We start from the raw sequence: 25,714 nt of genomic DNA, 5'->3' as shown, positions 1-25,714 counted from the left end.
ACCAGGAAGGAAGGGAAAGAGAAGGGAAAGCTACCATGAGGACACAGTATGAAGCTGGTCTCCACTGAGTGTGGCTTCCTTAGTACCTGACTAAGGAAGCTTATGAGTGGCATCTCAGAACTTTCTACCAGGAGGTGAAGGGAGAAGCATTTAACATCTAGTCTCGTGCCCTTGTTTGTCAAGGGGAGCTCCATGGACATTAGCTGACCCACACTTCTGGCTTGTGTATGCCTGAGAGCTGCGTGGGTTCTGGGGACATTGCCCACCTTGGCATCAGGGAAGCTCCAGGGAAGGGAGCAAGGGATAAAGGGCTCAGGTCAGGGCTGCATTTGGCTGTTCTGGTCCCTCTACAGTGGCTGGGACCAAGAGTGTGTGAAATGCTATGCAGGAGGTGTGCTGTATGAGCATCAAAATGAAGTCTTTAAACAACTTGATAGGAAATACGCTTAACTTGCCATATACTTGGCTTGGTATATAGGTGTATTTTCCAATCGCTTTCATGGTAGAGAGGATTAACTATTATGCACTTCGCATAAATTAATTTGATTCTTACCCAGGACACAACTGAAATCACCAAAATAATGGCTCAGTCAACCTTCTGTTCATTCCATGCTCTGCCCTAGATGGAAAAGCAATCCCTTGAGTTTAGTGTATGTGTACTATGTTTTTATATATTTGCTTTCACTTTTTCTAATGCTATGTGTTAGTTAACCACTGCTCTCTAATAAATGACTTAGGATCTTAAAACAATAAATAATTATTTATCTACAAGTTTATTTAAAAGTACCAAAACTTAGTAGCTTAAAACAATAAATGTCTATTATCTCACACACCTTCTGAGGGCCCAGAATGCTGGCTGATTCTCTCATGAGGTGGCAATCAAGCTGTCAGCTAGTCTTTAAAGGCAGGCTAGAAGTGCGAGCTTACTCACGTGGCTCTTGGCAGGAGGCCTCACTTCCTTTCTACATGGGCTTCTCCATAAGGCAGTTTGCTACCTGGCTTCCCTTGGTGTAAGTGACCTGAGAGAGCCCAGGAGAACCCAAGATGGAACTGAAGTTTTGCATAATCTCTTATCAAAAGTAAAATATTATAATTTCTGATTCATTCAAATTCATATGCCATTGGTTACACAGCCCAACACTAACTGACTGTGGGAGGGGAGAAACAAGGGTATGACTGCCAGGAGGTGGTGCTCATGAGGGCATCCTGGTGGTGGTGGTAGTTTAATTGCTAAGTTGTGTCTGACTCTTGAGACCCCATAGGCTGTAGCTGCCTGCCAGGCTCCTCTATTCATGAGATTTTCCAGGCAAGAATACTGGAGTGGGTTGCCATTTCCTTCTCCAGGGGATCTTCCTGACCCAGGGATTGAACCCCAGTCTTCCCTGGTGGCTCAGATGGTAAAGAACCCACCTGCGATGTGGGAGACCTGGGTTCAATCCCTGGGTTGGGAAGATCCCCTGGAGGAGGAAATGGCAACTCACTCCAGTGTTCTTGCCTGGAGAATTGCAGGGACGCGGGAGCCTAGTGGGCTGCCGTCTCTGGGGTCGCACAGAGTCGGACACGACTGAAGCGACTTAGCAGCAGCACTGCTATAGTCCGTTCAGGCTGCTATAATAAAATACAGACAGTCCACAACTTATGATGGTTTGACTTACAATCTTTTGACTTTATGATGGTGCAAAAGTGATATGTATTCAGAAGAAACTGGACTTTTATTTTGCATTTTGCTCTTTTCCCAGGCTAGACATACACAGTAGGGTTCTCTCTCACGAGGCTGGGCAGGGCAGCGAGCTGAAGCTCCCAGCCAGCCACACGATCGTGAGAGTGAACGACCAATTTGCTGACAGCCATTCTGATATTCACTTTCAGTACAGTATTCAGTAAGTTACATGAGATATTCACACTTTATTATAAAATCAGCTTTGTATTAGATAATTTTGCCCAATTGTAGGCTAATGTATGGACAAGGAAATAGCAACTCACTCTGGTATTCTTGCCTGAAGAATTCCATGGACAGAGGAGCCTGGTGGGCTACAGTCCATGGGGTCGCAAAGAGTTGGACATGACAAAGCCACTAAGCATAGGCTAATGTAAGTGTTCTGAGTATTTTTAGGGTAGGCTAGACCAGGCTTTGATGTTCAGTAGATGTATTAAATGCATTTTCAACTTAATGGTATTTTCAGTTTACAGTGGACTGATCAGAATGTAACCCCATTGTAAGTGATTTATAAACAATAGAAATTTATTTTGCATGGTTTTTAAAGGCTGAAAGTCCAAGATAGAGTAGCTTTACGGTCAGCTGAGGGCCCTCTTTTGACTTCTTGTGTCCTCACATGGAGTAAAGGCTATGTAGCTTTCTCAGGCCTCCTTTATAAGAGCACTTATCCCATGTATGAGGGCTCTGCTCTCGTGACCTAATCGCCCCCAAAAGCCCATCTCGTAATACCTTCATGGGGGCATTAGGACTTCAACCTGAGAATTCATAGGGGGGATACAAACATTCAGACCCTGGGACCCGAGTACCTCAACAATTGTGAAATTGCAGTTTAGTTTTCTCAGCAGTATACTAAATCCTTCAAATTAAGCCATTACCTTCTAGCTGGTAATGTCGTCATCGTCTCCATCTCTTTCTTTCTCTTGCTTTCAACAATCTCTCACTCCCCACCCCTTGCCTTATTTTTCTCTTTGTTTCTTTCATTTAAATGGCTGTTCTAAAATTCATTACATTTTTAATTTTTATATTTATTAAAAATGTTGATGACTTGTTCTGTTCATTTTTAAAATGGATGGGTAGAATAATGATAAAAATTTTTTTGTATTTGACTCAGCTGTTATCTTCGGTAAGAAAAAAAAGAAGTTTCCTGTTCTTTCTTTATTGCTTCTTGGCTGTTTCTTCTGTAGTATAAGAAAAAAGTAAAGATGTAAAAATGAGAAAGTCACTGAAGATCTTGGCTGTCTCTTCCACTGTTTACAATGCCCTGATTTCCTTTTTTTGTGATCTTCTACTTCTCTACTGAACTCCTACCTTAAGTTCTTTGTTCTTAAAGAAAACAGCAGTAAATGAGTGAGTCTTTCATTGTGTCAGCATTTGTAGGAAAAAAACATGGATAGAACTAACAAGTAACTGTCCCCTCATTTCCTAGGGACTGTTTCTTTGAGGCTAGATTTGTTTAAAATGTTTTGAGAAAAACTCATATATTTTTAACCTTCCATTCTTCAAGTTGCTTTCTGACCTACAGAAAATTCAATCTGAGGTTAGGAACTAGGAAAAATGAAAATGCCCTCACAGAATTAGAGATGTATTTGATTTTTGCACTTAAGATTTGGCTTGTGAAAAGTATTGGCCCATGTAAATAGAAAGAAATAAACACAGCCAAATTTGCCTACTTGTCTTCAGGCCTGCATGTGTTTTAAAATCATACCTGAGAGTGTTATGGGCCTGGTTTAATTGCATTTGCAAATAAAATGCAGGAAGCTCTAGTGCTCAGAGTATAATTAGGTAACCCAATTAGGTTGGTTAATTTTCCCTTTTTGTTATAATGTCAGTAACCTCTTTGGTTGACTGTACTTCCTTGTAAACCTTCCCCTGTAGGGAAAATCAGTATTTCAGAGCCACCAAAGAAAATGAGCTTGTCTAAAAATAGTTGCTTGTTGATAAGACTTTAGCAGATTCCCCACCCTCCAACTCCTTCACTCCCACCCCACCCCACTAACACAAAAGCTTTACAAAATGGAATGAGTTCAAATACTACAGATACAGTCAAATCCACTTCTAATCTGTAAATCCCTGTAGTTGTGCTAATTTTTAAAATGGAGACTTTGAAAAGTTACTGAATTTATGATGTCTTCAGCAGTTCTCCACATCTCTGCAGCTTTTGGGGGCACTCGGTTGTGTTCTATGCTTTGTCAATCAGTGCCCTGTTCCCTGGTACCCGCTGGGTCCTACTTAACTGGAGTCTAAAGTGAGCTTCTCTTATACTCTGTTTTTATTTGTCAGGAATTGTTTTCTACCGGCTTCAAGTAATCAAATCCATGTACTATAGTAGTCTCTGTATACAGCTGTGGTTTTCAATTTCCAACCTGCCTCCACCTCCTCCAGCATTTGGCAATGCCTAGAGGTGTTCTTGGGAGAAGGCAATGGCACCCCACTTCAGTACTCTTGCCTGGAAAATCCCATGGGCGGAGGAGCCTGGTAGGCTGCAGTCCATGGGGTCGCTAAGAGTCGGACACGACTGAGCGACTTCCCTTTCACTTTCACGGATTGGAGAAGGAAATGGCAACCCACTCCAGTATTCTTGCCTGGAGAATCCCAGGGACGGGAGAGCCTGGTGGGCTGCCATCTATGGGGTCGCACAGAGTCGGACATGACTGAAGTGACTTAGCAGCAGCAGCAGAGGTGTTCTTTGTTGTCCCAACGGAGGAAGGGGAGTGGGAGTGAGGGCTACTGGTATCTAGTGGGTAGAAGCCAGGGATGATGGTACATATGCTGTAATGTACAGGACAGCCCTTGTAGTAAAGAATTCTCTGGCCCCAAAGGTTGGCCACCAGGGGCTTTCCAGGTGGCCCTAGTGGTAAAGAACCTGCTTGCAATGCAGGAGACTTAGAGACACGGGTTTGATCCCTGGGTCAGGGAAGATCTCCTGGAGGAGAAAATGGCAACCTGCTCCAGTATTCTTGCCTGGACAATCCCATGGACGGAGGAGCCTGGAGGGCTACAGTCCACAGGGTCTCAAAGAGTCAGACATGACTGAAGCAACTTAGCACTGTACTGTACTAGTAAATGTTGATAGTGCTGAGGTCTTAGAACTACTTGAAGCAATATTTCTCAACCTTCCCTGGGGCAGGGCAGTGAGGGGTGGGGGCTGAGGGGAGTGTTATGCCCAGTCTGGCACCCTGGTCCATTAAATCAGAGTATTTGAGCAGTGGGACCCAGGCCTCAGTATTTTTAAAACCTTCCAAGGTGATCCAAGTACACAGCCAAGGTTGAGAACTACTGCTGCTGCTGCTGCTGCTGCTAAGTCGCTTCAGTCATGTCCGACTCTGTGCGACCCCATAGACGGCAGCCCACCAGGCTCCCCCGTCCCTGGGATTCTCCAGGCAAGAACACTGGAGTGGGTTGCCTACTCTACAGCAAACATTTTTAGAGGGCAAGACTAGGTTAGGCATCATCTCAGATAATTTCCTTGTTCAAGTACCTGAAAGGACATCGTTAAGATATGGTTTGATGTGTTGGGCAATGTCCCATTATAGTATGATAGTAAGGTTCAAATGAATTTTTAACAACATTTTATATTCTCTAAAGCCAATGCTTAACACTTGAGGCACTGCTATTATCATTGCCATGTTGGAAGTTTGTTTCCTTTGGTTCTTTCTATCCTTCTGGTAAGTGGTGATAGCAGGTATTTACTAGTAGTTTTAATGGATAAAGTTCTCTCAGATAACATTTGGAGTGAGATTGGAATATTGTTGATTTGTTTCCCTTGGAGGTTTCTCGTGTATCTTTTTTACTTGATGAACAAGTCTCATCATTTGTATCTACCTGAATGGATGTGCTGTGCAAAGCATAGAATATTAAGTCTCTTATCTTAAGAATATTTTATACGAATTTTTGCCCTTGTACTCCATTCTTCACTATTTTCTTTCACCAAAAACTGAGTCTCCCAATGCATAGATAGTCATGCTAAACAGATATATATTCTCCAAGTATTATTATTATAATGTATAGCTTTTTATTTCAGATGCCTGTATTGATGATGCAGGTTTTCAGGAAACCCCCAAAATCATAAATGCACTTCAAAGCTTTTGACAGGGTAGATTGAACAATTACTCTAAGTAGTCTATTACTAACAATTTACTATATAGTAAAAACCATTCTGTTTATAAAAACCAGTACACACCTACCTAGTAAACAATAAAACTGTCCTCTTCCACACTTGTTTCAAAGCCTTAGTGGAGGTCAGGTTGTGGAACCCTGGAAAACATCCAGCCTCTTTAAAGAGATTGTGGGAGACCCAAATGGCTGGGGACCTGGACCTGGAGAAGCCACTTCCAACATAGCTTCTTCATTCATACTTTTGGCCTCTTGGTAAGAACTGTGAAAGTGTTGGGCTTCCCTTGGGACTGTTGGCCTGAGTGCCTACACATGGACTTATTAATATGGAGGCCAAAAGATAGACTTTATTTGGCAGTGCAGTGTTTTGAGAGGGAGTGTCCTAAGAGGGAAGGTCTAAGAAGTAATTATCCCAAAAGTTCCGGATAGAAGTTGCATGCCTTTTTTCTTTTTTTACCTAACCTGGGAGTCACTTCTGCCAAATTCTCTTTGTGGAGGCAGTCAAAAGCCCACCCAGGTCCAAGAGGAGGGAACAGAGGCTCCACCTCTTCATGGGAGGAGTATCAGAGCATTTGTACCATTTAAAACAACTGATACTCTGGGCTACAAGCTTCACTTTGTTTCTTGGTTTAAATTCTTGACCTAGAGACCCTGCTTGACTCATCTCATTATATGGATCAGTTCCCCTTGTCCTGTCAGCTCTGGCAAAGGGGACAGGCTTCCCCATTTAGTAAAACTTTTCTCTGGCTCTGAAATAGGCAGGTTCTCTAAAAAGAGTTCAAGACTGAGGAAGAAATAACGAGATCTCTAGTGTGGACACTGCCAAGAATGGCAACCATATTATTTCCTTTCATAAGTACTTTGGTGAACAGAGGGAACCGGGCAAGAGAAAAGAAATAAGGAAAATGCCATAGGGTGACGGAAACCTATGGGAGATAAGTTCTGTCAGGAACATGGCATTTGAGTTATTTATTTATATGACATCCACAAGAAAGTGAAGTCTGGAAGCATTCTAGGTAAGCAGTAAGTGAATGATATGAGAAAATCAACCTTGTTCTTGAAACAAGAACAAATTTGACCTTGAGCAAAATAAAAAACAAAAGAACCATTTGACAGCAGCTATAGATTTCCAACTTGTAGAGGCAGATGTTAAATATCAGATTTTCTTGGCTTTCAGTTCCAGTCAATAGTTAACAGCATTGGATGAAAGATCTTTCCTCTGAGATTCTCAAGCTACCTAATCTGGTAAGTTTAGTTGAGCTGAGCACCCTAAGGTGGTAAGCACAGGGAAACATGGTTCTAATTTTGGTGTGATACTACAAGAGCGGGCTCTAAAGAAGAAAAGAATGTTTTCTAAGCTGTCTTTCTGCCTGGGAGAACAAATTTGGGAGGTTAAATAACTTTCTCAAGATCTCTGAACAACTTAGAAGAAAATAGTCCTTAACTACTGAAACTATCCTGGGAGCCAGAGTTTATGCACTACTAACCTGCTTCAGATAGAATTTATATGTTAGTGCAGTTAGTATGATTCTTTATGCTTGAGAAGAAGCTAGGAAATGTCTCCAATTTTATAAACCAGTTCTACGGATCTCATGAGCAGCAGATTTTAAGGGTAATCAGACCTTTACTAGAAAAAGGTTTTTGCTATGGAAGGGAGAAGTCATCATTCTTTTGTAGAACAGATCAAACTAGAGCTGGCTAATATAAAACTCAATGTATTGATTTAAGTGAATGCTGTTACTCACTTCTTATGTCAAGGGGAAGAAAGAAAAAAACATGCTGAAACAAAAGGAACAATTCCTTAGGAAAATCTGACACTTGAAGAGCATAAGGACTTCACTGCCTCATGCTGAAGTCAGTTTTTCTTTTCCTCTTAATATTTCTTAATCTGTTTACTTATCTGTCCATTTTTCTCTTTCCCCCTTTTAATTTTTATAGAACAAAATCCCATAAAACCAACATTTTGGTTGCCCTGTAATACATTCCTCTGTAGTGGGAAGTCAGAGAAAAACAATTTGAGTATTTCTTTCCATTCTGTTAATACTCTAAAACAGTAATTCTCACCTTTACAAACCAGCACTTTAAAAAAAAAAAAAAAACCACTTTTTAGCACTCTATTTACCATCCCAAAATGAAATTCATAGATAATATAATCTACTGATATGCATAATGTTTTAAAAAGTCACTGAAATGTCCTAATAATACAAAGGGGAAAACAAAGGAAAGGAATGTATAGTAAAATTGCATGTATTTCAGTTTATAAATATTCAGGCCCCGATACATTAGAAATCACAATGGCGTTGTCAGATGCCTGCACCTGATGCCGGAGCTCCCTCCATCAGAACAACAGCTACAGGCTCAGGCTGACCGTGGATTACTTTGACAACTCCAATACAATGAGTGGTGCTATTGTTGGTGAAGTGATTTTTCCATGATGAGATTAACTCTTCATAAAGTTCTAAACAACGTGCAAGTTCGTCTTAATTCACACAGTAGTTGCATTCCAGGAAAATTCATTGTATAATAAAACCATTCCAAAAATATATTTTGTTTATACATAAAACAGAAGGTCCAGGCTCATGTGATTATAAACAGGCTTTCACCTCTGTTACTGGAAAATTGTGTGGGATGTAGAAAAGTCCTTGTTTTGCAGGACCGTAAATTGTGTTGCAAGAACTCTATTGTCCCTATCCTTTGCATGTGTGTGTATGTGTGTAACACGCAGTCATTGTGGCAAATGAAACTGCACCTCTAAATATTCAAAATGCCCCCATTTAGAGCCAGTATTCTAGATAATCTGGAACAAAAATGAAGAATTAAGTTTAGGTGAGAGATGTTAGTCTTTCTGAGTACAGTTTGAATGTTTTTGATTCATTTTCTTTGGCTTTGAAATGCGAGACCCACTGTTCCATTTTCAAATATTGGAACTTCCAGAGCATAAGATCTTCTCAGGAAAAAGAAAGATGTTGTTTAGATATAGCACATTAAATTTATAGCTTTCACAAAACTATTTGAGTATATTTCTTAATCTAGGTGAGAATTACTGTTTTAGAGTATTAACAGAATGGAAAAAAATATTCAAATTGTTTTTCTCTGACTTCCCACTACAGAGGAATGTATTACAGGGCAACCAAAATGTTGGTTTTATGGGATTTTGTTCTATAAAAATTAAAAGGGGGAAAGAGAAAAATGGACAGATAAGTAAACAGATTAAGAAATATTAAGAAATCTATTTCATTAGAATCCCTGTGGTTTGGTTAGGGAAAGAGGATTCCCAATGGCAGATATTGGTTCAAGCCTAAGCACCATTTTAAGGAATCTAAAAAATGGAGTCAGTTGTATCTTGGGCAATTATGTAACTATTTCATGAAATTAAAGTGTATATATATCTTTCTAGGAGTACTCGGAGATCCACTGTGTGTCTATTAGAATCTCCTGATGGTAACACTGTCTCATTTCCTGTGCACTTTTTGGAACCTAGACCTTAACTGTAGCCCAAGGGCTATGGCCTGTAGGAGAGACCCACAGGAGGAGCCTGAAACCACTGATGTACTAATGAGAACCCAAAGTGCTTGCCTAGAAATTGACCAGCCTAGTGTCTAAAAATATCAATAGGTATCATCCATCTCATTATGTTGCAGTCAGTATATGCATTTATAGATATATGTACATGCATTTACAGTAAATTTATGAAGAGAGCACCATCTCTAGGTTCCCTAGGTAATATAGTAACCAATAATGACAAACAATTATTGACTACTTCTATGTACTGGATACAGTTCTAAGCACTTCACATGGTTAATTCTCTCAACAGCCCTAGAACATAAGTATCATTATTTTTCATGGGCAATTTTTATGTTGGGAAACTAAGGCATGAAGAGGTTAGGTAACTTGCATAAGATTCCCTCACTAGCAAGTAGCAGAGCCAGAACTTGAACCCAGGCAGTCTGTTTCTGGAATCCGAGCTCTGAGCCATTATACTACACATATTTAAGAAACAGCAAGACTGAGGACATGGGTTAGCAATTCGGAATACACAAAGAGGCACCTTTTAAATTTATCCTGCTCCCAAGTCTAATGAAGCTAAATGTTTGGAGGTGATAATGGTTAAGAAAGCTGATAGTGCGGTTATAGCTTTATTCCATAAGTGTCTACAGAAAACTCCCATTGTTAATTTCAGTGTAACCAGAAGCACATGAACAGAACTATCTGTAAAACTGTGAAAATGGCAAGTGTCACCTTCACTCGATTCATCAAAATTGGGGCCCTGGACTCTCCTTTCCAATTGACAGAAATTGAATTAAGCAAAGAAAAAAAAATGGAATGTGAAATTTATTGATTTCATAAGTGAAAAAGTCCAGGAGATACTCTTGATTTATAAATGGTTTGATCCAAGTCTCAAAGAATATCGAAGCTCTCTCTCTCTCCCTGAGCTCTGCTTCTCTTTGCATATTAACCTTATTCTTGTCTATTGAAAATAGTTTCCTTCTTGGAGCCACAAAAAATATTTACAGCTTGTGATTCCAGTGTTGCTGCTAAGTCGCTTCAGTCATGTCCAACTTTGTGCGACCCCATAGATGGCAGCCCACCAGGCTCCCCCGTCCCTGGGATTCTCCAGGCAAGAACACTGGAGCGGGTTGCCATTTCCTTCTCCAATGCATGAAAGTGAAAAGTGAAAGTGAAGTCGCTCAGTCATGTCCGACTCTTGGCAACCCCTCGGACTGCAGCCTACCAAGGCTCCTCCATCCATGGGATTTTCCAGGCAAGAGTAATGGAGTGGGGTGCCATTGCCTTCTCCGGATTCCAGTGTTAGAGACTCTCTTTTCTGGTATCCACAGGGAAGATTTTGATTGGCCGGTGTGGGTCACATGCTCAGCTTTGAACCCACCAGCTGTGGCCAAGGAGGAAGAACTCGGGCCAGCCTGATCCATTTGCTCATCCACCTCAGCTTTCTGTGGGAGGGTAGGCAGGCAAAGTGGGCCTCATGGCTTAGAAGACAGGTGGCTCCCTAGGGAAGAGCAATGCTGGATAGGTCAAAACAACATGTGATTGTTTCCAGGACACAAACTAAGCCAGAAATTGACTGACTACTATTTCTGCACTGCCAGGCCGCAGCATCTCCAAGCTGTACCTGAATTGCTGATCCACAATGCAGTGTTTACTTCCATTATAATGATGTTTCTTCTTTTGTTTTGTTTTATACATGAATATATAGAATTATAAACAGTGCCTGGCATAGGGTAATTGTTAGCTGATGTTATTCTGTGCTCATAAGTAAAAGTGATATTTCTGCTATTGCCTCAATAATGAATGTCTAGTGAAAAATTACAGTGTATTCTGGTCTCAGGGGATGCCTAGCAACAATATCCCAAGGCTTGTCAGCAACTAGATGAATTATGGAGCAGGATTTCCTAATCTTGATTAAATTCTAGAGTTTGATAAATTGTCTGATTCTCTACAACAGAGCTGGGTAGGGGAAAAGGAAAACAGGTCAGAAAATATGGGACCTGAACTATAACATTTCATACTGAAGAGGGTCAGGGTAGAGATGATCGCAAGGTGGTGGAAAAGCTGCCACTTGCCTGCGCCAGGTCTGCTAGTTGGAAAGTACTATACGAATGATTCTAAACCATCAGCAGCAGTCTGCCTACACTGGGTGACTGGGGGAGCTTTTTAAAACTATAGCTCGCAGGCCTCAATCCTGGAGACTTGATTTGGTAGACTTGATCTGGGTCCTGGAGACCCAGATTCACAGGATGAGTGGTATGCAGCCAGACATGAGAACTACAATAATCAACCTCTGTGATTTATACAGGAGCCAATGCCATGGTACAAACACAGGTCAGCAGTTCAGGCACACTCAGGCCATAGAAACAACCTTCGAATGGTATCACCAGGTGTAGAGGAGTTCTCTCCTGTCCCTCATTTTGAAGACAGAGCCATTCTACACTGTTAGCTCATTTATCTCTCATCAGGGACTGATACACACGAGGCCTGCTTTTTCCTGCCCCGTACCAATTGCCACTCCATTTCCCCTTTTTTCTTTCACTGTTCAGCTAATTTCCATTTTCTTTCTCATGCATATGAGTAAATTCATCCTGACACCTTTTCTGGTCTCTTTTTTTTTGCAAATCTTACTCAAGATTGATTTGGGAGGGGAAATATTCTATTTATTCAGGAATAAAAATAACCTTAACCATAGTTGAGAAATTTTACTCATTCATTGAAAAAATAGTTATTTGGCACTTTCTAAGTGCCAGGCACAGGTTCTAGAAATTCAGCTGTGAGCGAGCCAGACACGTTCCCTGCCCTCATGGAGCCTACAGTGTAGTGAAGGAGACAGCGTGATGATGAACGGACAGCACCCAGAATGGAGGTAAGCGCTGCAGAGACAAGGTGGGACAGAGCACCAGAGCTGGTCAGCAAGGTCCGGGGAGGCCAAGAGCAGCAGGCAGGGAAAGACCTGATGGCCTGAAGGAGTAAGCCCTTCTCAGAACTGCAGGAAGAGCACCCCAAGCCCAGTGACCAGCAAATACACGGACCCTGAGGCAGGAATAAGTGTGCCTTGTTCAAGGAATTACAGAATGAGCAAGGCAGAGGATGGTAGGATGTAAGGTTGGAGGGACAAGGAGAGTCCTGAGGCTTATTTCAAATGTTACTTCATGGTGGTATAAGATGAAAAACAGAAGTTGACAGTTGCTTTGACAAAATACACGTTGTCAATTCCTCCACAGGAGCAGTTTTGGTGAGAACAAAAACCTCTTTAAATGGGTTAAGAGGAAATTGTGGAAGGTAAAAAAGTGGATATTTTAAGTAAAGATGAGTTTTTCTTGCAGTTTGCCATAAAGATGAGCAAAAAGATGTACCAGTAGTGAGAGGGTCTTAGATATTTAGACAGTTTTTTTTAAGATGATAGAAATAAAAGCATACTGATATGCTAATGAATGACCCTCTAGAATAGAAGAAATTGATGATGCAGGAGAGAGGATAATATTAATAATTATAAGATGAGAGCTCTTGAGTAGGTGAGAGAGATAGGAACAAGAAGGCAGGCAAGAGTTTCTTGCTTCTCTTGGTTAATAAATTAATCATGGGGAGAATAGCTTCATTTTCTTAGATTGCATCTTTTTTCTTAGTAAAATAGATGAGGTCATGAGTTGAGAATAAGGATAAAGAGAGTGGTTTGGGGAATCTGAGAAAAGAAGGAAATATATGAAATAGTCCACTCAGAGATGGAGAGACTGAATTAACTAGGGTAATATAGTGAAAATGCAGTGATGAGTGTTCTGAGATTTATGATCAGAAATTCAAGGTGAGACAGTAGGGAAAATTCTGTTTATAAAGTGCACATATGAAGTCAAAAGAGGGTTGGATTAACCAGATTTGGAGATTTTCCAGACAGGGCAACAGAGTGACGAACACAGGAAAAATTTCCATGTTGGGCAGGGTACAGGTATGTGAGGGACAGTGCAAAAGGGATAGAGCTGATAGACTATCTGGCTGGCTGAAGAATTTTTGGAGTCCAAGTGCCACTGGGAATGATATGGAAAGTTAGGAGGTGGTGGTTGGAGAAAAACAAGCTTCAAGTCAAGATTCCCAAGGTGGTTCAAGGTTCACTAAGAGGCAGGGCTTCTCAGTGATGGTGGCAGCGGGTGAGAGGTGATAGAAGGAGAGGTGCTCGCCCTCCTGTCCACCGGGAGGCAGCATAGAGCAGGGGGCTTGGATGGTCTACCTATCGCTTCTTCCTAGGAGCTCAGTGTTTGCAGGAAGGGAAGTCGGGTGGAAGCAGCCCTGAGGGAAGAGACAAAGAAGAGCTGGGCCCTCCCCTTAGAGCCTTTAGTGTTGGGGGTGTGAGAGAAGATGGAGCCAGACTTCAGCTGGAACAAGGAGGTGAAGAGAATATCAAAAAAGAGTTTTCAGCATCAGGATAATTTTCTGGTAAGAAGTTCCAGTGGACATAGTAGAAAGGTTAGAAGAGAGATAGCCAAAGGGAGAAATAGAAGATGGGAGACAGCTTAGGGGATACACAGAGGCAAATTGGGATGAGTCCTGATAGTGAGGCTTGGACTTTTTATGATGACAGGGAAAACAGGAATATACAAAGTGGTGAATGGTGATATTTTCATTTTTGTAAAATTGAAATATAGTTGATTTACAGTGTTAGTTTCTGCTGTACAGCAAAGTGATTCAGCTATACATATAAATGTGTTTATATAGCTGTATATACATATTTTTTATTATTTTCCATTATTGTTTATCTCAGGATATTGAGTATAGTTCCCTGTGCTATGCAGTACAACCTTGTTGTTCATCCATTCTGAATTTAATGGTTTGCATCTGCCAACCCCAAACTCCCGCCCCTCCCCAGCCCAGCAACCACAAATCTGTTCTCTATGTCTGTGTGTCTGTTTTCTGTTTTGTAGATAGGTTCATTTGTGTTAGGTTCGTTTGTGTTATGTTTTATTTATATTAAGTAATTTGTATTTATTTTGTATTGGAATATAGTTGATTTGATTTATAATATTGTGTTAATTTCAGGTATATAACAAAGTGATTCAGTTATAAATATATCCTTTTTTTTTCTTCAGATTCTAGGTTATTACAGAATATTGAGTTGAGTTCCCTGTGCTATACAGTAGGTCCTTGTTGATTATTTTATATAGTAGTGTGTATCTGTTAATTCCAAACTCTTAATACACCTTCCCTCCCCACCTTTCCCCTTTGGTAGCCATGTCTGTTTTCAAAGTCTGTGAGTCTGTTTGTTTTGTAAATAAGTTCATTTGTATTAATTTTTTTTAGATTCCACATATAAGTGATAACTTATGATATTTTTCTTTGTCTAACTTAGTTCATTTAATATGATAATCTCTAGGTCTGTCCATGTTGCTGCAAATGACAGTTTTTTTATGACTGAGTAGTATTTCATTGTATTATATGTATACCATGTCTTCTTTATCCATTCATCTGTTCATGGACAGTTAGGTTGGTTGCTGCTATAAACATAGGGTTGCATGTATCTTCTTGAACTATAGTTTTGTCCAGATATATGCTCAGGAGTGGGATTGCTGGATCGTATGGTAGTTTTATTTTTAGTTTTCTGAGGAACCTCCATACTGTTTTCCGTAGTGGCTATACCAACTTTCATTCCCACCAACAGTGTGGTAGGGTTTCCTTTTCTTCACACTCTCTCCAGCATTTGTTATGTAGTTTTTTTTTTCCATGATGACCATTCTGATTGGTGTGAGGTGGTACCTCATTGTAGTTTTGATTTGCATTTCCCTAATAATTAGTGATGTTGAGCATCTTTTCATGTGCCTCTTGACCATCTATACATCTTCTTTGAAAAAATGTCTATTTAGATCTGCCCATTTTTCAATTGGATTGTTTTGTTGTTGTCGTTGAGTTATATGAGCTGTTTATATATTTTGGAAATTGAGCCCTTGTTGGTTGCATCATTTGCGTATTTCTTCTCCCATTCCATAGGTTGCATTTTCATTTTATGGTTTCCTTTGTTATGCAAAAGCTTGTAAGTTTGATTATATCCTATTTGTTTTGGGTTTTATTTCTATTGCCTTGGGAGAATGACCTAAGAAAACATTGGTACAATTTATGTCAGAGAATGTTTTGTCTATATTCTCTTCTAGGAGTCTTATGGTATCATGTCTTATATTTAAGTGTATGTCATTTTGAAGTTATTTTTGTGTTTGGTAAGAGGGTGTGTAGTGACTTGGTTGGTTTACATGCAACTGTCCAACTTTGCCAACACCACTTGTTGAAGAGACTATTTCCTATTGTATGCTCTTATCTCCTTTGTAAAAGATTAATTGAACTAGGTGAATGAGTCTATTTCTGGACTCTATTCTGTTCCATTGATCCATATATCTGTTTTTGTATCAATACCACAGAGTTTTAATTTCTGTAACTTTGTAATATTGTCTGAAGTCTAGGAGAGTTATGCCTCCTGCTTTGTTCTTTTTTCTCAGGATTGCTTTGGCAATTTTGGGTGTTTTGTGCTTCCATGTAAATTTTAGGATAATTTGCTCTAGTTCTGTAAAAAATGTCATGGGTAATCAATAGGGATCACATTAAATCTGTAGATTGCTTTGGGTAATATGGCTATTTTAACAATATTAATTCTTGCAATCCAGGAGCATGGATAATCTTTCCATTTCTTTGAATAATGTTTGTATTTCTCTTATTAATGATTTATAGTTCTTGGCATTTCATCTCTTTGGTCAGGTTTATTCCTAAGTTGTTCTATTTCCTTTTTTTGGTGTGATTTTAAAAGGTATGTTTTTTTCACATTCCCTTTCTGATATTTCATCCTTAGTGTAAAGAAATGCAACAGATTTCTGGACTGCATGCAATGGCATCAAGTCATGCATGCAATATGCATGCCCAACAGTAGGGAAGAATTATAGTAAGCTAAAGGTTCAAAGTGACCTGTAATAAGCCAAAAATCCACTCACTGAGGATTAGTCAGAACAACTTCAGTCCTTCAAAATAAGAGATTAGGTGGAAAAACAAAATGTCTAAAAATCAGAAAATCAGAATGACCTAAGTGTACTTCAACCTTATACATAAAACCTTACACATAAAACTTGAAAATATAAACAAATAAGCGCAAGAAAATGTAGTTGCCTTAAAGTGAATTACAAAAACATTTAAAATAGAAAACATACTACAAATCCCCTATAAGCTCAGATTTGGCAGAGGGGTGGGGGTGTTGTGGTTCATTTTTTAATGCTTTATCTTATTTATAGCAATGGAAGTTTGTTCTAGTGAAATCAGAAAATACAGACAACCATAGATTTAAAAATCCACAATTCTATTTAGAGACTAATAGTGCTTCTACCATCATATATATTTTTTGCCAGAATCCTTTTTGTATATGTACATGATTATATATTATTATTTTCTAAAAATTGGAATCGTCACGTGAGTGTATGTTCCTCGGCTCTTTGTCTCATCACAACGAAGATTTGGAGTGACGGACATTAAAGCCCCCTCGGCCTGTCACAGCTCTCAGGTCTTGGATAGACCTTGTTATAGCTCTCAGGTCTCGAATGGACCATGTTATAGCTCTTAGACAAATCAGTGTTACAGCTCAGTGTTACAGCTCTATTTTATTTAGAAGATAGCAGGAAAATCCATTTTCGAGGAGTGAGGGCACGTGGATCCAAAGACACGAGGAGGAGGAGAAGAGCGGGGTGGGGCTCGCTTTGGCTCTTCTATTGTATATGTTTATCTCTCCCTGATCTCTCCCTGGGCCAGCCGGGAGTGTTGTTTGTTTTACCTGAGGTCCTCACTCCGGTCCTCTGACCTTCTTTTGTTCTATTTTCGCAGGCTTTTCCCTTCCTTGTCTTTTAGCCACCGCCATTTTGGACTCTTTTTCCCTATTCTACCTACCTAACAGAATCATTCTGTAATGTTTTATAACTATCATTTATTTAAGTCACCCACTAATTTTGGGTATTTTGGTTATTACAACAAATCCCTATTACCTTTAATTTGTTGTGACTTATTCATTTGGGGCTTCCCAGGTGGCGCAGTGGTAAAGAATCCACTGCCAACGTAGGAGATGCGGGTTCAGTCTCTGGGTTGGAAGATCCCCTGGAAAAGGAAATGGCACCCCACTCTAGTATTCTTGCCTGGAAAATCCCATGGGCAGAAGAGCCTTGTGGGCTACAGTCCATGGGGTTGCAAAGAGTCAGACACAACTGAGCAACTAAACACACACATACACACACACACACACACACACACACTTCATTCATTTTACTGTTACACATTTAGATTGCTCTTACTTTTCACTGTTGACCACAGAAATAATTGGTCAAACATGAATTAGGAATTATGTGAAAGATCAGAAATAAATAAGTCAGTACTTTAAAAATTAAGTTGATGTAGGAGGTTCTGTTAACTAACATGCACTCAATTGACTTGTCAGATTAACTGAATGTTTCTGGCCCTCATTTAAGACATGCTGACCAACACCCATGGGAAGCTGAATCCTCACTGAAGACAGCTGCTCTCTAGAACATAGTCTGCAGGAATGCCAGCTCCAACCAGGGCTAGTTCTTTTGTTGGTTTTATTTAACTTAAATCCTAAGTGCTTTAGAACATGCTTGGCATTTATCAAATGACTGAATGAACAAATAAGGAGGAATATGTAAAAAAAAAAAATCAAGAAGTATTCTGCTTGCAGATTGTTTTTTGTTCTTGTCTTTAAAGGGATGACATTTTACTCTGCTTAGAGAATCTGAAACTAGATAGTTAAGACCAGTGGTTCTCAAACTTTAGCATGCTTCAGGGTCATCTGGAAAGCTAGGCCCCACCTTGGGGTTTGATTTAAGTCTGGAGTGAGCCTTGAAAATGTATATTTCTGTCAGATTCCCAGGTGATACTGACTCTGCCAGTCCAGGGAACACATTTTGAAAAGAACTGTCCTAGATAATATCTGATGGATATGGTTTATGTGAAAAGACAACCTGGAACTGGGATATTAGGCAGCTACTGGTCTCAAAGGGCTTCCCGGGTGGTGCTAGTGGTAAAGAACCCTCCTGTCAATGCAGGAGACCTAAGAGATGCAAGTTCGATCCCTGGGTCAGGAAGATCTCCTGGAGAAGGGCATGGTAACCCACGCCAGTATTCTTGCCTCAAGAATCCCATGGACAGACAGAACCTGACAGACTATAGTCCATGGGTTCGCAGAGTCGGACACAACTGAAGCAACTTAGCATGCACGCACCAGTCTCAAATATGCTGGCTAAGCGAGTTTCTAATGTCCTTAGAGACCCAGGAAAACAGGAAAATAGTAACAATGGCTGAAGCCTTCCCCTTAGATATCGTCGTCAGCTAAACATCAAAAACGATGCTTGGGATCTCAAAGGGGAAGAAGGCAATTCACATGAAGATGAAAATGCAGATGTTTGGTACACAATTGTTTATTGGGTGACCACAGAGACAAGGGGACATAAAATGGACTTGATTTCTAGGCCTTGCTGTTTACCCCACCACACTTGGCCCATATTTTTTGCAGATATCTCTGGTGAAAGTTTTAGTCCAGGAACAGGCCCTGTATTTAAACTCTTTCAGGCAGTCAAGGGAGAAGGTCTAGGTTCCTGAGTCTTCCTGAGTCTTTTGGGTCTTGATTGTTTTCAGCTCATAATAATCTGCATGTCAAAGAGATATTTTGGTGTGGCAAATTTTGTTTCCTGACACTAAAGGGAGGTTAAGAAAGTGAGTATCTGGGCTTATTCATTGTCAATAGCAGGGGGTGGACTCTGCCTCCCACCTATTATTAAAGTGATAAATATCTCCATATTTGTTTAATATCCATTGGAGATGACTTTCAAGTTTTTGACCTTGAGTGAAAGGGAGAATGATAATGCTGTTGGCAGCAGTTAGGATGCTGTCAAGAAAAAAACAGACTGGGAAGCTATTTTGTTGTATTCTCTTACATGTGTCAGTTATGGCTATTTAAGTAAGGTATAGGAAACCTGGGTGGTTCCAAGAAGTCACACTGTCAGATGCCAAATGGGCTGGTTTAATGACTAACTTGTCATCTTAAGGACAACCTTAGGTCAGGCTGGAATAAGACTGAATAACTCCAGGTCTGGTAGATGGTTTTATTCTGGCTCGAACATTCTCTTGATGAGATTAAAGAGGGGGGGAAAAGTCAGCTGGAAAGTAGGAAGCAAAGAAGCAGACCTATCTTTCAGTTTCGCTTTTCTAGTATTATAAATTACTTCTATATTAAATAAGAATAACCTATTACAAATAATCTCAAAAGAAAATTATTCATGTGCTAAGAACCTACCAGGACTTAGAATGACTGAGGACCACAGGAAGCAAAAAAATTGATGAAAAAATTCAGAAGAGCATAACACAGAGCCTATTGGGGAAATATAATAGAAGGCTATAATAGAATATAATAGAAATATAATAGAAGGAAAGTAATATGTAACTAAAAGCTCTTACTGTCAAATTACTTTGAATATATAAGTAGCTTTTGCAGTCAAGACAAATAACATTACTGGAAAATTTTCCCTCTGTTGGACAACATTTCCACAATCCAGTTTCCACGTTGAAACCAACATAATGAAAGTGCCCCACATTGTACTGAAATGACCACAAATGCCATGCTAATGTACAACAGAATTGATTTTCACCTGGGACTCACTATTCCAGTTGTTTACAGCCAGCATCTGTTCTAATTGTTTAGCATCTGTGCTTTGCTGGTTGTTACTGTTTTTTATTATCACCCCTGCTAGAATATGTATTCACTTTCCAAAATAACAAAAAGTATGTACAAATTAGTATAACTGGAAGAAAACACATAAAATATTATTTAATCTGATGTGGCTCTTACCATTGTTATTCTTGTACTTCACTCTCCATTCCCTCCCTTTTTTTTTCTTTCATAGCAAACCACAAAGGTGACTTTGTCATCACCTTCATTAGAGTCACAAAATTCACAAGGACTTTTTTTAGGGAGATTTTTGACAGGCATCTTTGAAGAGATGTCTGGGGAGACTTGGAGTGCCTAGATGACATTTTAGGAAATTGAGCAAGAGTGAATAAATTCATTGACAGTATAAGCAAGACTATTTAAAGTCCTTTCTTTAGTGTACATTTTTATGAAGCAAGAATAAATATTGACCATTAAGTTGGCACTGTATTACAGGGATCATTTGTGAAGCACTGTGGGTAGACAGTGATATGATCCCAGTAGCCCAGTAGCCTGACAGGGTTGACCAGAAAGTTATTTCATAATTGGACTTATTAATAGTGAGTTACAAAGGTACGTGGGCTTCACTTGTGGCTCAGTTGGTAAAGAATCCGCCTGCAATGCGGGAGACCTGAGTTTGACCCCTGGGTTAGGACGATCCCTTGGAGAGGGAATGGCTACCCACTCCACTATTCTGGCCTGGAGAATAGTGGTCACAAAGAGTCAGAAATGACTGAGCGACTTTCACTTCACAAAGGTATGTGGCTTTTTAATAAACTACTTGCCCTCTAAGAGAATGGATTTTACTTTTTATGACTACTGAAATTTTTAAAAGCTGCTTGTGAAAGGAGCTATGTTTTCACAGTAAAGGCCACTCAAGATATGACATAGTTGCTACATCTTTGCAAAACAATTATGACGCAGCGTGGGATAAAATGCAAACGTTACTAATAATAGCTTAGATTTTTTTAGCACATTCAATGTGCCTTTCTATCATGCATTCTAGATGTAGTAGCTTGTCTAATCTTCACAGCCACCCTGTGAGGAAGGACTAACTAATATGTTCATTTTTGTGGATGAAGAGATTGCAGCATGGAAAGGCAGAGTAACTTGCTCAAGATGACCCATCTATAAGTGGCCAATCTGGGTTTCCACTGCTAGCAGGTTGGTTCTAGAGCCTAAGGCCTAGTAAAGCTTGATGTCATAGTGTGTTGTACTTAGGAAGCCATATTTCATTATTATTGACTCATTATTCATTTTAAATCCAGATCATTGTACCAACAGGACAGAGGGCAATTAGAACCTCAAGTCACAACTCCTACTTCCCAGGGTATCACTTCACATGTGCTACTCATGAGCTCAGTGTTTTCTTCCCAGCCTTCTCACCTTGCTGCTATGATTTCTGTTCAGGGAGGAAAATTGGCTACCTCAAAATATGTCTCTCTGGCATAAAGATTAATTTAGGTTGACTATTAAAAAAAAAAAAACAACAACAACAGAACAGAATCTGTCTTGTTACCTGTCCTTTAATCACCTAAAAGAATCTGGATACAGGAGCTGTTCCTGGAATAAAGCCAGCACCAGAGACACGTGTAGAGAACATGGGTCCTGTGTCCTGGGGGAAACTCAGTGTGCCCCATTGTCTCTGTAGGCCCAGCAGACTTTTGTTTACCAAATATTTGCTTTTTTATCTCCATATGAATTGCTTTCCTACCCTTTGATGTCCCAAACCACTCTCCCAACATCTTTTGTTTAAGCTTGAAGATGATATTTAAGGGGAGGGTTTCAGCCATTGTTACTCAGTTTTCCTGGGTCTCTTCCATGTATGCATGCCTGCTAAGTTGCTTCAGTTATGTTCAACTCTTTGCGACCCTATGGACTATAGCCCACCAGGCTCCTCTGTCCATGGGATTCTCCAGGCAAGAATAGTGGAGTGGGTTGCCATTTCCTCCCTCCAGGGGATCTTCCTGACCCAGGAATCAAACCCCCATCTCTTACATCTCTTGCATTGGCAGGAGTGTTCTTCACCACTAGTGCCACCTGGAAGGTCTGAGTATACACTTGATTAAACTTTTGTTTGATTTTCTCTTGTTAATCTGTCGCTTGTCAATTTCATTCCTAGGCCAGCCAGAAGAATTTAGAAGGTAGAGGAAAATTTCTTCCTGCCTCACATCTGCCACACTCTGAGGAGATTGCTGCTAACCATGCATAATTTTTTATTGGATGTAGCCACCTTGGGCTGCAGTCCATGGGGTCGCTAAGAGTTGGGCATGACTGAGCAACTTCACTTTCACTTTTCACTTTCATGCATTGGAGAAGGAAATGGCAACCTACTCCAGTATTCTTGCCTGGAGAATCCCAGGGACGGGGGAGCCTAATGGGCTGCTGTCTATGGGGTCGCACAGAGTCGGAGACGACTGAAGCAACTTAGCAGCAGCAGCAGCAGCAGCCACCTTAATCCCCCAACTCAGACCTCAGGAATGATACAGCTTCCTGTAATTCCTCAGAGTTCACCTAGTAACTTTCAAAGTCCTGTTCACCTGTCCAGCTTATGATGCTAATACCTTGGTCTGAAGCTTCTATAATTTGGGTTATTTTGCTTGTTCAGGTTTTCACCAAAAACAAGGCAAAGATTCTTATATTTGGATCACTAAAAATCTCCTTCCCAGAATCAAGAGAGGATGTGCAGCCCAATTCTAATTGTAATCCTTAAACTGTATATTTGTGTTCTAAGTACTAATTTAGGTATTTTTGCTTCCCAAGCCTGAAGTACTCCAGGACAGGATCAGTTGTGTTCACCTCGGCAGCCACATAATCTAGCACAGACATTTAGTAAATGTCTGCTATATGAACAGACGATTAAATAAACAGGTCATTACTCTTTAATACAGCAAGTTGATAATGAACGAATACACATGTGCTTTAAATAATTAGAGGTCAGAGGTCAGAAATTGGATAAGAAATCAGAGCTATGCATACAGACTCTCAGATTTCCAATAAAGAATATGAAATTGAAGCTGTAATTCAAAGTATGTCTTAAAAAGAAAAGCAGTGAAGGATGGGGAAGAAGAGTGAAACTTGAAGAAAACACATAAAGTTTAGGAGAACGTAATCTAGTAAAGGAGCTAGTGAAGTGGCATTCAGAGAAGTTAGAAGCAGTTTAAGAACATGCATCTATCAGAAGCTAAGAAAGAAGTGAGTTTCAAAACTGACGAGTACAGTCTCCCAAGGCAATAGAAATAAGAACAAAACTAAACAAACGGGACCTAAACAAACTTACAAGCTTCTGTGCAGCAAAGGAAAGCATAAACACGAAAGACAGCCTATGGAATGGGAGAAAATATTTGTAAACGATGTGATTGACAAAGGCTTAATTTCCAAAATATATAAACAGCTCATACAACTCAATAACCAAAAAGCAAACAACCCTATCCAAAAATGGGCAGAAGACCTAAATAGACATTTCTTCAAAAGACATGCAGATGGCCAATAGGCACATGAAAAGATGATCAACTTAGAGAAATGCAAATCAAACCTACAATGACCTCACACCTGTCAGAATGGCCATCATTAAAAAGTCTACAAATAATAAATGCTGGAGAGGTATGGAGAAAAGGAAACCCTCTTACACTGTTAGTGGGAATGCAAGTTAATGCAGCTATTATGGAAAACAATAAGGAAGGTCCTCAGAAAGCTAAAAATAGAATTACCATATGATCCAGCAATCCCATTTTTGGGCATAAAACTGTAATTCAAAAAGATACATGAACCTCTATGTTCACAGCAGCATTGTTGACAATAGCCAAGACATGGAAACAACCTAAATGTCCATCAACAGATGAATGGATGAAGAAGCTGGAGTCCATATGGAACACAACTCAGCCATAGGAAGAACAAATGAATGCCATTTGCAGCAAAATGGATGCAGCTAGAGCTTATCATACTCAGTGAAGTCAGAAAGAGACAAATACCATATGATATCACTTATATGTGGAAACTAAATTATAACAAATGAACAAATCTTTGAAACAAACACAAATACAGAGAACAGACTTTTGGTTGCTAGGAAGGAAGGAGTTGGGGGAAAGATGGTATAGGAAGTCGGGGTTAGCAGATATAAGCTTTACTATGTAGAATGGATAAGCAACAAGGCCTTCGAGTATAGCACAGAGATCTATATTCAGTATCCTATGATAAACCATAATGGACAAGAATTAAAAAAAAAAAGAATGCATATGTGTATAATTGAATTACTTTGTCATACAGCAGATATTAACACAACACTGTAAATCAACTGTACTTCAACTTAAAAAATGACACACACAAATGTGACCAGTAAAATCCAACAATCACATGACAAATAATCAGATATATAAGGCAAATCAAGAAAAAAGGCAAGAAGGCCAGTGAATTTGGCAACAACAAAATGTTGTTAGAGGCCTTTAAAAGTACATTTCCAGTGAAATAATTTGTTTCACATTTCTATATATATTCACTGTGTTGATTTCTAACAAAAACTGTTTCCCGATAGGTAGCCTTTTGCCATTTTTATAAGACTCACTGGAGATATTTACCAATTAAAAACAATCATTTGGATTGATTCCCCCTGGAATCATTTTAAGAATTTTGCTTAAAACACAGTAGCCTTGTGTAGAGCACCTGGTTTTTTTTTTTTTCCCTGAAAGAATTTTATTTTTTTAATGCCACTGGCATTTAATTTTTGAGGTTGGTAAAAATATTTTGTATACCATTATAAGTTTCTCCGACTTCTTCTCCTTTGACCCCTTTTTAGAAAAAAAAAAACAAAAAACTTTTTATTTTGTATTGGGGTATTGCCGATCAACAGTGTTGTGATAGTTTCTGGTGAACAGCGAAGGGACCCAGCCATACATATACATGTACCCATTTTCCCCCAACTCCCCTACCATTCAGGCTGCCATATAACATTGAGCAGAGCACATTCTTAAATCACTTAATCACTGGATTTTTTTTTTTCTTTCTGTCAACACTTTACAGAGCTCAAAGATACAGCTAATTAAAATCTCCTTGATCCATCAATGACCATGTTAAAGGCTATGCTGGGTGCTTTCTTTCAGGGAATGATAAGAATACCAGATTATTTCTCACTTATATGAGGAATCAAAAATGAAACCCACAAGCTCATATAAACAGAAAACAGATTGGTGGTTGTAGAGGTAGAGTTATATGCAGCATAACAACTGTAGTTAATATTTAGTTAGTACTATATTGCATACTTGGAAGCTGCTAAGTGAAAAAAGTCTTAAAAGTGTTCACAAGAAAAAACATCTGGGTGGCAACGAATGTTAGCTAAGCTTACTGTGGTGTTCATTTTGCAATATGTATAAATGTTAAATCATTACATTATACACCTGAAATTAATATAGTGTCGTACGTCAATTATACCTCAGTTGAGAAAAAGGTACCAACTCACTGAAGAATTAATTTTACTTCCTCAAATCTAAGTGTATTATAAACTCTTACTAGGAATTTATTTTCAAGAACATGGCTTGAGTCTGCTTCAAACTATTAAGATTTAAGACCATCTATAAATAACTATAATTTCTGATTGTCTATAACAGTAATTGTTTCTTCCTTTCACTTGTTATTCTTCTATGAATCACAAGCCAATT

At 39.5% G+C, this 25,714-nt stretch overlaps 1 protein-coding gene and 1 long non-coding RNA gene across 6 annotated transcripts in view; both read left to right on the top strand.

Moving 5' to 3' along the window:
* The window catches only part of PPM1L (protein phosphatase, Mg2+/Mn2+ dependent 1L), a 330,127-nt gene that overhangs the window by 249,715 nt on the left and 54,698 nt on the right, over positions 1-25,714 (top strand). The gene's annotated exons all lie outside the window — the stretch shown is intronic.
* On the top strand, positions 7,025-17,773 carry LOC129643949 (uncharacterized). Its single transcript, XR_008710622.1, has 3 exons — positions 7,025-13,768; positions 14,419-14,465; positions 16,161-17,773. It is a non-coding gene; the product is annotated as an uncharacterized LOC129643949 (long non-coding RNA).

This window comes from Bubalus kerabau, chromosome 2, assembly GCF_029407905.1.
Source record: "Bubalus kerabau isolate K-KA32 ecotype Philippines breed swamp buffalo chromosome 2, PCC_UOA_SB_1v2, whole genome shotgun sequence".
Classification (NCBI taxonomy): Eukaryota; Metazoa; Chordata; class Mammalia; order Artiodactyla; family Bovidae; genus Bubalus; species Bubalus kerabau.
This window is presented reverse-complemented; position numbering and strand designations above follow the sequence as displayed.